The 14,572-nt window shown below is 35.5% G+C and overlaps 1 long non-coding RNA gene across 1 annotated transcript; it reads right to left on the minus strand.

The window, feature by feature from the left end:
• Positions 1-8,772: 8,772 nt before the first annotated feature.
• On the minus strand, positions 8,773-13,463 carry LOC122141987. Its single transcript, XR_006158262.1, has 2 exons — positions 13,388-13,463; positions 8,773-8,867 (listed from the first exon to the last, which is right to left on the minus strand). It is a non-coding gene; the product is annotated as an uncharacterized LOC122141987 (long non-coding RNA).
• Positions 13,464-14,572: the final 1,109 nt, after the last annotated feature.

Raw genomic sequence — 14,572 nt, forward strand, 5'->3', positions numbered from 1 at the left:
AAAATCGACGCGTCTTCAAGAGTGGGGCATCGAGGAGAAGAAACAATAATGTACAGTATGGGAAATAATGTGTTATTGAACCTTAAAACCGCATAAAACATTTCATTACACCAAAACACAAATAATGTTCTTTTTAGCAGATCATAGTGCCCCTTTAAAGTACATACTCAAGCTCGACAATCCACTCTCAGGTCTGTTACAAGCAACCCAGCACTGCTCGAGTGCTGATGAGTAAAACAAAAATAGAAGGTATTCACTTTGAAAAAAATTCGCCTTTTGCCCCCCCCCCCCAAAAAACCGTAAGGCATAGTCACTTGAACTATAACGGTAATGCTCCGTGACGCTTTGTTTGTCTCTGTAATGTTTTGCATTACCTGTGCTAACTGTAATAATTATGTCGCGCGGCAGTCTTTAATTATTATAAGGTGTTTGTACATCAAAATGTAACACATCTTCAGGTCCTCCAAGGTCTTTCTACCATTCAAATCTCCCGTTTCATCATTTTCCATTATAATAGGTTATACCGTTGTTGGACAGCGCAATGTAAGCGGTTTCCGTTAGTTTTCCAATAATTTTGAATAGTTAGGACAGCTGTGGGGTTTGCCCTAAAGTTAAGACAGTTTTTTAGGATTGTGTGTCAAGTTAGGGGTTCGTTTAATACCCCTCTATGTAGTTAAGATAAAGATAACACACTTAGGAAACGCTCTTCTGTAATAGCTTTGTCCTAAATGTGATCCTAAACTGAAATTCACCATGGTTACCAACAGAGAAGATAAGATTTTAAAGTTAGGAACTTTCTTGTATATGCCCCAGGTTCCAGTGGGTGTAAACCAAAATCAAGGTGAGATTAAAAGCAAATACTTAAGATTTTAGGATTTGGTAGGGTTATTTAAAAATTGTTGCAAAATTTATAACCATGCCAGAAAACATATTATCACTACGGATACAATGATCCAGTCTTATAGACTCTTCAGTGTTTGTCAGTATGTCAGTATTAAATAGCCTAAATATGGAAATTTTTGGCGAGGCTGTTTATATTAACACTCAACCACTTTATTTATTACACCACTTATTTGATAGGCCCACCAAAAAAGGGGAATAAGATTGGGAAAAAGAATGTCTGTCTGATGAGTCTCAATTTCTGCCCCCCCAGCACCATTAAGATAGTAGGGTCAAAATTATCATATCTTTGCTTCAACCAATGTTCTGACACGTGGCTTAAAGTGAGGCAGCCAAAAATCACCTGAAAAGACAACAAAAACTCTTTGTACAGTTACGTATCAGAATGAGTAAAGACACCATACAAACAACAAACCAGTTCCCACGATAACTAAAACCCATTAAAAATAAATAAGATCTATTAGTCACACAGCCTCTGTCTTATAATATAATAAATTGAAAAAAGACAGCAAGAGAAAAAACTTCCACACCAGTTTTCAATGTGAAGAAGAGGTTTATCATCATTTACAAGATTATTACAAAGAAAAGAAACATCAACATTAAACAAAGCAAAGCAAAGCAAAGGAGGGAAGACAATCAAACTACAAGCATAAATAAGAAAATGAACATAAACAAACAAAAGAAATTAATTGGCGTATTTGTGTTTGTGCTCTGAAGAGCTTTCTAAAGTTTTATTTACAGCGTTGAGCAGGTAGCCAATCAGAGAATATCTGATGATTACCATTGACCTTCTGATATAAAGATAACAGGCTTCTCTCAAAATGGTCAGAATTAAGCTGACACAACAAGATGGTCCACCAGGTTCATCAAAGTCACAGAAGATGGAGGAGTTCTGCTCTGTGCTTTGCTCTGTAAGAAATGAGGAGGCCGGTATCTCTTGTATAAAGGAGGAAAGAAAGGTTGAACCAGACCAGCAACTGATCTCAAACATCAACCTAGTTTTAGCATTAGAGTTCATTATAATGTGTCAGAGACTACGCTGTCCAGATGTGAATCAGGAGCAATAAGACGGTCCATCTTCCACATGAATGAGATCGCCCACGACAGGAAGACGAAACACATTTAAACAAAAAACTATCTTCCTGCACAATAATAACTTGTGCTGTCTTCACAGATAAACACATTCAATCAAATGTTTATGAATAACTCTGTTCTCTTTCAGTTTGTCTGGACTCACGGTGTGTCTATGAGGGCTCTGGTTGTTGATTCTGTCTGGTTGTGGGAATCACCACCTGTTGTGTTTCTGGTTTGAGGCATCGAGGGTTCTGGTCTGCCTCAGAGAAGCAAGGCTGCTGCTCTGCATGGTGACTTGCATTAGATGTCTCATGGCATTCAAAGGCATCGGGCAGCAACAAACAATTTGGTTTTTTTTTTTGATAATCGATTAATCTACGATTATTAGAAGATAATTCTTGGATAATTTCGATTATTTCACTGAGTAGGAGCTTTGATTAGCTTTGCAGTTAGTTAAAAATATTGAGTGATACATATTCTAACAAATAAATAAGGTAATCACTTCAGCTTTTGAAACACCATATTATTAAATTATGTGGCTTGGCAACAAGCCAAACATACTGTTATGCATTTAACTTATGTTTGTATTTTTTTTATATATTATTCTTCTGAGAGCCGAATTCCAAACGACTCCTCCTAGGGCTTTTAAAAGCCACAAGCCCAAACTCGGAGCCACTGCGGGATATGCGGTGATGGTTTGGGCTATATCTTTTTAGATGATCAGACTCTACAGTTTATTTATTATTAATTTTTATAAATCAGAAATCTCCCATAGACTCCCATTATCTGAGAAAAAAGTGCGACTTACCGGAGCAAAATCCCGGGACTGGGAGGAGTCTTTGCCCCTTTACGTTTCACTTTTAAATCGGTTAAAAATACATCTCAATACAATGATTTATTTACTCTGACAAGCAAACCACCAACATATTTGAATATCTACAGGGGTCAGGGCTTATTAAAAATGTATTATATGGCCACAGAGAGGACGAGAGAAAGCCGAGAGAGAATTCACCGCTCCGTTCAGCGAGTGGTTCTCACAGACGGGCTCACAACAAACGAATTATTCTGGTTTAAACTTTAAAAATTAAAAGATTACAGCGTTGCACACAACAAACCAATTAGAACAAACCAGAGCTAAAAGAGGGGGTTTTGAGCTGTTGAAGTTTGAAAATGAACGATTGCGGTCAGCTTTTTTGACAGCGCGAGCCGCGCGGCTCTCATGCACTGCACTACGAGTGCCACAAGAACGACTTTATCGGTTTACGACCTTATAAAAATAAAAATATTACCAGCGATTGCCCCACAATCCAACACATAGAACAAACCAAGAAGCTAAAGGGGTGTTTTCAGGCTGTTGAGTTTGAACAATGAACGATTTGCGTCAGCGTTTTGACAGCCCCCCGCGAGACGGCGCGGCTTCGGTGCAGTCGCACAGCGAGCTCACAACAAACGATTTATCCTGTTTTTAAGACCTTTTAAAATAAAATATTACAGCGATTGCACACAATCCCCCCATTAGAACAAACCAAGAGCGAAAAGTGGGTGTTTTTCAGCGGTGAAGTGTGGAAAATGAGGATTGGGTCAGCTCTTTTGACAGAGCGAGACGGCGCGGTTCTCGTGCAGTGACAAAACGAGCTCGCAAGAACGAATTTATTTTGTTTAGACCTTTTAAAAATAAAAATATTACAGCGATTGAACACAATCCACCAATTAGAACAAACCAAGGCTAAACGGGTGTTTTTGAAATGTTGAAGTTTGAAAAATGAACGATTGGCCGTCAGCTCTTTTGACAGACCAAGACCAGAGCGGGTATTCACAAACGGACCTCACAACAAAGGATGTTAATTCCTGTTTAAGAACTTTAAAAATAAAATATTACAGCGATTGCACACAATCCACCCATTAGAACACACAAAGGCTGGAAATTCGTTTTGTGAGCGGGTAAATTGTAAAAATGAATGATTTGAAGCGGACTCTGACGGCTCGAGAGACTTCAAACACTGGCATGGGGAAAAAGGTCTACATACTGAAACACTGTAGCCTTTTAATAAAACACTCCAGCGAATCAGTACAAAACACTTAAAAGAATTATTATAGAGATTAACTGAGTTGCTGGTGAGATATTTTTTTGGCTTAGGGCAGAAAAGACATGCATCGATTGTCGAGTACAGAGGACGTGATTCTATCTTTTCGGTGCAAAAACGGACAATCCCATAAAAGAGTATTTCAAAATACATATAGCCTGGCGAATTTAAACGAAAACAGCCACATGAAATCTAAACTGTAGAAAAATAAATCGGAAATGGGCATGATAATGGTTTGCATATTACAGTGAATGCAGTTACCAGCTGCTTCTGTTTTCAATTTTAATCTATAAAAAACAGAAAATCATTGTCTTGATGCTTTTTTTGACTGTCTATATTTGTATTGTCAATAGTAAATTATGAAAAAAATAACTGTTGTAATTTTTCTCATATAGAGTTTATGTATTCTAATTGCACAAAAAATAATTTATCAACTCACATAGTTATAATTAATAACTTTAGCAAATGTAAGTGAAAAATAAATCTTAAGCATGAAATAAGATACGAATCAGTAAAATTCGAGTATAATGTGGGTTATTATCAGTGAAAAATAATCATTAAAACCATTTGTAATCATGTTCAAAAACATATTGGCCCTTTCATATGATGTTGTTTTCAGAAAAGAAGGCCCAATGCTAATGTTATCCAGGACGATGGCGCCACAGGATAGCAAATACGTCAATAATCTGTTCAAAGATTTTAAATCGTTTCATTAGTGCCATAAATATAAAAGCAATACAATGCATTCATTTTCATAAACTTTATTAAAGCCAAAATAGTATTTATGTCAAACGAATCTTTAAGTTACCATTACTTTTTCTTATTTTATAGGTATTGACAACATATTTCTCAAGGTTATGACACTTAAAAGGAAACTATATTGTTATGTATTTTTCTATTGTCCAATCTAATAGTGACTCACCATAAGGACTCAAGATGTTGTCATAGCTTAGGCTTTTCTTAGAACAGAAAACAGCAAGGGTCCACAGAAAAATAATGCGTAGGTTTTTATTGTTTTTGATTTTTAATTTTTTTTTGCAAGCCAAGGCAGCTCAGTTTCTAATGTTTGCAATCAATAAATAACTTTCTACCCAAACAAAAAAAAACATCAAAATAAAAAAAATAATCTGCTTCCAGAAATACAATTGTAGACAATTAATTTAACGACAATCAATATAATTTTGCACACAAAATGAGATGACAGACCATATAAACTCGTCATCACCATTTAATTAGCTATATGAAAAAGTCACTGAATGACACCAAATCATTCTGCCTAACATCTCCTTTTGTCAGGTCATATGGATAATAAACGTTAAGTAAGGGTAAGTGGGATACGATAAAAAAGAAGACTTTTTATTTTTGGATAAACTTATTTTATATTACAACATTATGTCTCTTAAAATTGCTTTACATTGTAATGCGAATCAACACAGTCCTGAGAATAGATCAAGCTTTTATCTCTGGCAAACCAAACTCACTTTAAATAACTTTCATTTTCTTCCTCCGTATCCCAGAAAGAATTGATCATTAGCTCGCTCCACACTGCAGAGCTGCTTTATAACAAAAATCAGGTTGTAATTCTAACCAAAAGGGACACTGACTCTGGTTTTTCATGTTTAATACTGAAAAGCTGCTTGATTTAAGGCTATCTATTACATAAACTATGTGTTTGTAGCTCTGGATCTAATCCTTTGTCAAACCGCAATGCATTGTGGGCAATTTTAGAGCCATTAGAGTGTACATGGATCCACACTTTCCAAATTCAACCTGAAATAGTAGACCATGCGGGGACTTTTAGCATAATCTTTTCAGCATACTATGCTTTGGGACACACTTATTCTATTTAGGATCTCACATACTATTTAGGATGGAATGAACACTGAAACGCAGGGTAGCTCTCACTGTCCAAAACTAAACACTTCAAACCCCATCACTAAATCAAATTACATTGGTCAAACCGCATTACTGCAGGCTCTTTCATTAAGTCAAATGAGATCAACCGTCTACTCAGCAACAAAAATATTTGTCGACAATTTTTTTTGTGTTTTGGCGTGGTCAGTAATATCGATTAATTGTTTTCAGCCTTCAAATGGCAGCCTCAGCCCTTGTGGTTGTTTTTGTGAGTCCACACACATGTCGTGTTCTTCCAGTTTTGTCTGTCACTCTTTCTCTGTCCTCATGGTTTCAGGTCTTTTCTTCCTTCCTCCCGCTGATTGTTGTTGTCCACAGGACACTCGGGTCTCGTCCACCATCTCTAAGGATCCATCTATGGCTTCACTTGCTGATTGTAGGGGAGAAAAGGGAGTTTTTCAGGGCTATTAAGTTCAAATATATGGATATAAAACAATATATTTATATAACCACTTTTTGTAATATCTTTGATCAAAGGGTTAGTTCACCCCAAAATGAAAATTCTGTCATTAATTACAGTACTCACCCTCATGTCGTTCCAAACCTATAAGACCTTCGTTCATATTCTGAACACAAGTGAAGATGTTTTTGATGGATCAGAGAGCTCTGACCCTCTCATAGACAGCAAAGAATTGTTCAAATCTAAAAAGAATTGTTGAATAAATTGTTTTCTTTGTGCACAAAAATTATTCTTGTAGCTTTGAAAAATTTAAGTTGAGCCACTGATGTCACATGGACTGTCTATGAGAGGGTCAGAGCTCCCAGATCCATCAAAAACATCTTCATTTTGGTTCAGAATATGAACGAAGGTCTTACAGGTTTTAAACGAAGTGAGGATGAGAAATTAATGACAGAATTATTTTCATTTTGGGGTGAACTAACCCTTTAAGTCATCTACAGTATGACAGTAATAATTATGTAAAATATTTCTCAGCAAATATTGGTGTGGTTTAATTTATTAATTTGAATAATCTGTATATTTTGTTATTAAATTAATTTAATTCTTAATTATAAAAAAATACATTAAAATGCCATGCATACAGACAATGGCTTGAATGAACTTTTACTATAAAGAAGAGTATTTTATTTAATTCAGTGCACCTGCAAAAATTGTCAAAATTATTTGTAGTTTAGTAATTGAAAACATGTCAGATTGGAGTAACCATCCTGAGATTGAGCAATAAAATAATCTGGCTGACAAAATAAATTGAGAAAAGTGTTTTTGTATTATGTTAAGACAAACTTTGTAATATTATTTCTTTAAAGAAAAATTCTTTGGTTTTCTCAAAGCACAGACCCTGTAAGAAAGTGCATCAAAGTTTCTTTAAAATACTTGATAATTTGACAAATCAAGATTAGTCCAGGTTATAAAACGTCAAAAAGAAATGCAATAATATTTGTTCATGATACAAAACCCAGAGTCCTCTACTGGACTGACCTGCTCTGGTTGAGCTGAGAGGAAATGATCTCTGGATCCTCTGCACCATCACCAGCATCAGCAGTATTTTTGATTCTTCTGTAGAGAGAAGAGAACCTTGAGATTTAGAAAAAAACAAAAAACAGAATGGGCTTCAACTTTAATCAACTATAATGATTAATATATTAATACATTAATAATAATTCATGTATTAATACATTAATAATATTTAATATATTAATACATTAATGATATGCTATGATTTTAAATAAAGTCCCTTCTGAGCAAAAAATATCTCAAGGAAACTTTCACAGGTCTTTCACAAATTCCCCAAAACACAAAAATTGCATTGTAAAATGCAAAGCCTTATCTGAAATCTGCTGTTTATAATTGTTACAATATTAATACAAAAACAGAAGTGTTGTCTAATTTTCCTGTAATAATACTTGCCTTTTGGCGGTTGATGACAATGATGACAAAAATCACGACTGCAGTCAACAATGCGATGGCCACAGAAAGCAGATATGACAAATGAATGATGATTGTCCAGGGAGTCTCTTCGGGTTTGTTAGGTGTTTCCAGTGATCCTACAGGCAATAAAGCAGATATGACAAATGAATGAATATATGGAGATTCTGGACTAATGGTGCTGAGCAGGTGCTCTGTACAGAACAAAACCTACAAAAACATCAAGAGGTGAAGCTCATCAACACAAACTTCTCATAATGAATTATGAGTAGGATCTTGTGATGGGCCTGTGGTTTTCACTCTCTGTATCTGGCTCTAGTTTATATGGTTTTTTAATGTGTTTAATCATTGATTCATTATATTTCTGTTCTATTCGGTTATAATGCTATCTTAAAATTATAACCAAGTTTGCCCATATTAGAAGTTTGGTGGTGACTCTGACACAGTTCAAAGATTAAACAACATTATTTTAAATTGAATTTATTCAGTGAAGTCTTCAAAAATTGGGTTATAGTCTGTAAGATCTTTCAAAAACTTGGAAAAGGATCAAGGTATTTTTTTACTGTTAATTGTTAAATTATGCCAAATTCACATTCCAACAGTAGCCTGCTATCCAAATTAGCCTCAGTATCACATCAGTGTAAGTCACTTTTTTTTTAACAACACTGTAGATTTTATATAAACTAACCGTGGACCGTGACTTCAAAGAATTTCTCCTCCGCAGGGTTATCGACGTCGATATAAGAGACAATGTAACATCCCTCATCACTGGCTCGGGCATCAGCGAAGGTTACTGACGAACTCTCCGTGTCAAATCTGAATCTGTCGGATTTCTTGACGGGGCAGCCACGCTTTTCCTCCTCAGGGGAACAGTATCGGATAATGGGCTCTGCTGTCCTGTTTTCGCACTTTGTAAACATCACTATCCTCACATTCCCCGGTGTTTCAACACTTAGGGTGATGTTTTCTCTCACTCTTTACCTCCACTCTCTCCCTGTCACTCACAGCACCTGATAAAAAATAATATTTATACTTTAGGAAACTGACGGACACATATTCACACTTTATATCAGGGTTACCAACTTTTAAGGTCAGCTTGGAGAGAGATTTTTTTTTTTTTTTTTTTTTGGGTGGTGGTGGTGGGGGGGGGTTCAGTATCAATTAATGTGTATATACTGTAAAAATAAAGGGGAATAAAAATCTTTTGATGAATCCAGTCGAATGTCTTTTTAAGCACCATTTTAAACTTGGTTTAAATTCAGTATTTGCTTGCATTAATTGTGTGTAATTATGCAAGTATTATTAAAAAAGGATGTAGGCCTAAATTATTAACTTTCTCATTTTTATTAAATTTCTCATTTAAAAATCTGTTTGTCTAAATATGTATTCAAAAGCAATAAGCAAGTATGACCTGCAATATTCGAGATATATTTAGTAAAGTGCCATCATGTAGTGGGTAAATCATTGCATTACAAATGAAAATGTTTTACCTGAACACAAAATGACTCTAATTTGCATATTTGCATTGGAATTTAAAACCTTCCTATTGTAACCTTACATACTACACTAATTGTGATATACATGTTAGAAAACCATAATAATTGCACAAATAGTATTTATTACCAAAAGATCTCTTCAAAATGTTAAATAAATATTACTGAAACTAAAATGTACAACACTTATTTACCTGAAAAAAAAATAGTTAAGCAGTTTGGTCACATTTATAAGTAAGTAATACCTGAGGGTTAAGAAATCCATATTAATGTTGCCTCTACATCACTCTCCAGAATAAAGTGATACTGTAAATGCCATCGACGTAATAATCAATGCATAATATGCTGTAATGTTTACCAAAAAAATGCTGCAAATAATACCTGTATAATGAAGCTGTCGTCTATCCAACTTAAACCCATTCAAATGTACTGTCCTGTCCACGCTGGGTTGTTTGGAGAGCGCTGTGGGTCACGTGACCGCGCGGAGACACCGGCAAGACAACTCTGTCGCAACTCTTTTTGTTTTTTTTCAGTGATTTGGAAGCGCTACATTTTACGATTTACGCCATATTACGTGCATTTAAAAAGGCATTTATTGTTAGAATTTAGTATTAAAACGTACAAAATTTGTAATCTGAGACTTTGTTTCATACCGCAAGCAGTGATGTCATTTTGGCGTGAGATTTACACGGGCAGCGCGAGAGCTCGAGACAGTTTTAACTGGTGGTGTGGTTTACTTGTGTAGTTCCTCGCGGTACGTGAGAGTTGGCAACCCTGCTTTATATAAGTACGACAAATAGATATATATCGTATAACTCTGCTTTACTTACCGGCGATGGCAAGACAGGTTATGATGAGCAGGAAGAAGCGACGCATTTTTAATGAGTTCTGCTCGACTTGTCCCTTGATTTAATAATAATAAAAAGTCTTTATTAGCGGCTACGTGATCTATCCGGCAATGATTGTGTCAAAATAGACACGCACGCCAGGTATTGAAAGACCTGTATCAAGCGTTCAGAGCGGTGACGTTTTATTGTTTTGCAGTCTTTGGAGAGGTGTAGCGGTTAGCATCCAATCAGATCACCTTATGCAAATACCCTGGTTCAGATGATAGCCCGCGATCATGCAATACCAGATGTGATTGGCTGTTTTTCACTACGGCCGCCCCGTGTGAATGTACCGGGTTTTTTTTTGTGTGTGTGTGTGTGTGAATGTAACCGTGTGGTACTAAAGCGACCTGTGGTCAACCACACCACCAGTTAACATGTTCCGCCAGGGCTCCTTTAGCTCTGCTGTACATTATTACACACGTTCCTTTCTGCCAAACAAATCTTACTCTTCAGTCTATTGAACAGGTTGACAGCACTTGCATATATTGACATCTTGCCTATCAACTCTGTGTCCAGAAAGTAAAGAAAATAGCAGTATGTCTTCCAAATCTGATATAGATATGGGTTATTAATATAGACAAAATGGCCACAGAACACAACATGACTTTTCAGCTCAATAGTGTCACTGATTCTGAATCTAAGAACAACAATGACCTAGAAGAAACCTCGAAAAAGCTTGAGTATTCTCTGTTTGATGGTTTGTTTTGGTGATGATCAACAGCATAAACATAAATATGTTCCACTCATCTGTGAATTAAACATAAGAAATGTTTTGGACAGAGTTTGGCCACTTTATATTTCACAGATGCTTCACACAATCTCATTTACATGTCCCTCTGATAATACAGCAATCCATTCAAACCAAATACCAAAAATTTACTTATATTAAAAAAAAAAAAAACATTTTGTTGTTGAATGTGTTCGGTCATATTTAATGAGAGACACTAAACATACAGTGACCACAGAAGAGAATGTGATCACACTGTATTCTTCTCACAAATATCAGCACATCTGTTGTATTTATCAGCAAAATAATCATTTGAAGAAAAACAGGTCAGGTTTGTAACCAAAATATATCACAGTCTGATGATGGGCACGAGTTTCTAATTAATTTCTCTTGATATCATGAACTCATTAGCAGTGAGGTGTTTAAAACTGAATCCTCATGTTTAGTTTCCTCCAAAAACCAAAATGAAGCAAAATTAAACTCTGTGCAATAAAACTAAAAACGTACAGATATAAGACAAAGCAAAGGGAGTTGCTTTCCACAGCAAAAACATCATCTCCGCCCCTGATCTATAACAATACATCTGTTTCACTTTAAATACATTTTCAACTGCTATAACTGAAGTCTTATTATACATCTGAAATGGATGCAGTCACCACATAACTAATGTCTATATTGTTAGAAATGTACAGTAGTCATACAGTATAGGGATTTCAAATCAGTGGATTTATTAAATACAAAATAGAAAACATCCAATTCAGGTTAATACAGCTACATATAGCCAAAAATATAAATACACAAAAGTACAAAAAAAACAAACAAAGCTATGTAGGATTTTGTGATGTGAAAGTTGATGTGTGTGAAAGTCTAATCTGTAGTGCATCAATTGCCAAACACTGTCTGTAGCTGAAGTTGGCTGATAGCAAATGATTATTCCAACCTCTTGTAATGAAAACAAGCCACAGCTCTCAAACGGCAGACTCTTCCTAAGAATCAAAAATAGTCCAGACTATGTTTCTCCCATCAAAAATAACTCTAAATCCATATTCAAACTGAACCATGATGTGGTGTCCTCACCAATAAAGAGTCCTTCTAAAATGCATACAAATACACTGTTTCAAACTCTTAGTATCAATCCAAACATAGGCCATACATACATGTTCCATGTCTGGAAAAAACATCAGCAATGTACACTTTTAAATAGAAAAAAAAAACTCCTTTAGACTGGGCTTGAAATGACACATTTCCCAACCAGGACACAGCACAATGCTTTCAGCAGGTGAGCCATGCTGCTACTGCTGCTTGCTATTGCTAATTTTGGCGTATTCCGCACCACAGGCACATACCGCCACCAACTGTTTCTATTCATACATAGGTGATAGTCCCCCACCACTATTCATATTTTATTTATTGTTATTGTTCATTTTATTTCAGGTTCACCCAAGCTGTATTTCTGGCTGCTGCGTGCACAAAAAAAAAAAATAAAATTTTTTCCCCGGTTTGCGTATTACCAAAATTAACCATGGTTTTATCATAGAAAACTGCTTAATTTTATTTTGTGGGATTCTGAATGCTTGAGACTATAAAAATCACAATTTAATTAATTAATTTACTTTTATATTTTATTAAAGTTTGATTTTGACACCTTATGGTAACCCAAGATCACATGATCACAAACGTCTCGGTTACGTACGTAACCCTCACTCCCTGATCTATTTTGAGGCCTTATAGTAAGTGTTTTTTTTTTTGTTTGTTTGTTTTTTTTTTTGAAGGAGGAGGAGGGGGCACAACAATACTAATCTGCTTAGGGCACCCATCTGGCCAGCAGCGGTCATCACAATGTCAATCACTGCTACTTCGAGAGTGAATCCCGCATAAATATGCAGACGTGATTCCTGAAACTTTGCAACGTGTATGTGGTCGAAAAACAAAGTTCTACATTTTAAATGGATTATAGATTAGAAAGCTAACCACTAAAAAGCTGTCGCTCTGTTTTAGTGAGTGTATACACGATGGAGGCTATTACGAATCGTGCCCCCACCCTTGATGAAGTGCTTAAGTAGCTTTAGGCCTGTGTAATAGCCTACTGAAAATTGTGAAACAGTAATATTTCCTGCGGTGACAAACGTTGCCTAAACGTTGCCATTAATTTGACCCATAGCCTATCACATTTGCATACCTCTGCTTAACCATTAATGCGATTCAGATGAAAATTCAAGCACTGCGTTGCTCCAAAAAAAAATATAGCTATCCCTAAAACAGGCCTTTATAACACTTGTACCAGTATGTCGTCCAGGTTTATTTAATAAAGAGGCTACTGTGTCGCTTATTCAGCAAAATGAGTAATTAAATAAAATAAGTAACCGTAGCCTATTTTAACGTGTTAAACATATTTATTTGTGTTTGGATTTGAGTCTTACCTTCATGAACTGGACGCCATTAGTCTATTTTGTAACCAAATCGAAAGAGAAAGTTTGGGAGAACAGTTGGAGAAGAAGAACACACCTGTATGTGTCGCGTGGCTCTAGTCTCCGCCCTCAAAATTAGACCAAAAGCAGTTTTCTTTTGTATTTCGCCCTCCTCTAATTTAGTGTTTTAAAACTTTCTTCATGTTTAAACGTTCACTCATGCAATCGGTAAAATCTGATCGCACAGATCACGAACTTCTAACTTCTGTTTATTTCTGTCAGCTGGTTTTCAAACACGTGCTTTCCAAACCTGCGCGTTATGATATGATATGAACTTGATTTACTATTTCAACAGAAACTTTTAATCCATCACACCACAGCTATTTTGGAGCTAGTAGAAATCAAACACATTCAAATGCCCATGTTAGACGTTAAAAGAGAAGAATGAATTTTAATGATACTGAGTACAAAAACTAATAAGTCGACATGTGGAAATAGCGGATGTGTGATATCAGAAAGAGAGAAAAACTGGTGGGAGGAAAAAAAGAGTAAAGCTGTGATTAATTGTTCATTGTTGGAAGGTTTTGGTGCCATCTAGTGGTACAGCAGATTTCAATTCCAGTGTGTCACTTAGATGTGGGTTTTTTTTTGTTTTTTTAATCAGTATGGAAGATAAGGTCCCCCTATAAATATGGAAGGGATGAATTTCTTAACACCTCCTCTTCTAGTATATAATTAATACGTAATCATAATTTTATTAAAACTAGTGTAACTATTCTGATGTTAATGATACAGCAATGTCTGTGTTTGGGTCTGGAACCATACATGACTATCATGTAAAATGGAAATGTAGACTTTAATCAACATTGTACTGACTTTCACTTGACATTGTAATCACCAATTTACCTTCTTTTTTTATTTATTATTAATTTAGAGTATAATTTAGTCTGTTTTATTGTTTGTATTTTATTTTAAGTGTAAATTTAATATGTGTGTATGGAAGGGTGAGTGCTTGTTCACCTGTTCTGGTGTTCTATTGTTACTAGTTGATGTGGGGTCATAAATAAGCTAAACATATTCAAAGAAAAAAGAAACGGAAACAGTTTATAGGCCTGGGCACGTATTCATGGTAATTCTTAGCAAAGAGTTGCTCCAAATGACAATATTCTAAGAAAATTCTTAGAAATGTGGCCATTT

This window comes from Cyprinus carpio, chromosome B23 (genome assembly GCF_018340385.1).
Source record: "Cyprinus carpio isolate SPL01 chromosome B23, ASM1834038v1, whole genome shotgun sequence".
Taxonomy (NCBI): Eukaryota; Metazoa; Chordata; class Actinopteri; order Cypriniformes; family Cyprinidae; genus Cyprinus; species Cyprinus carpio.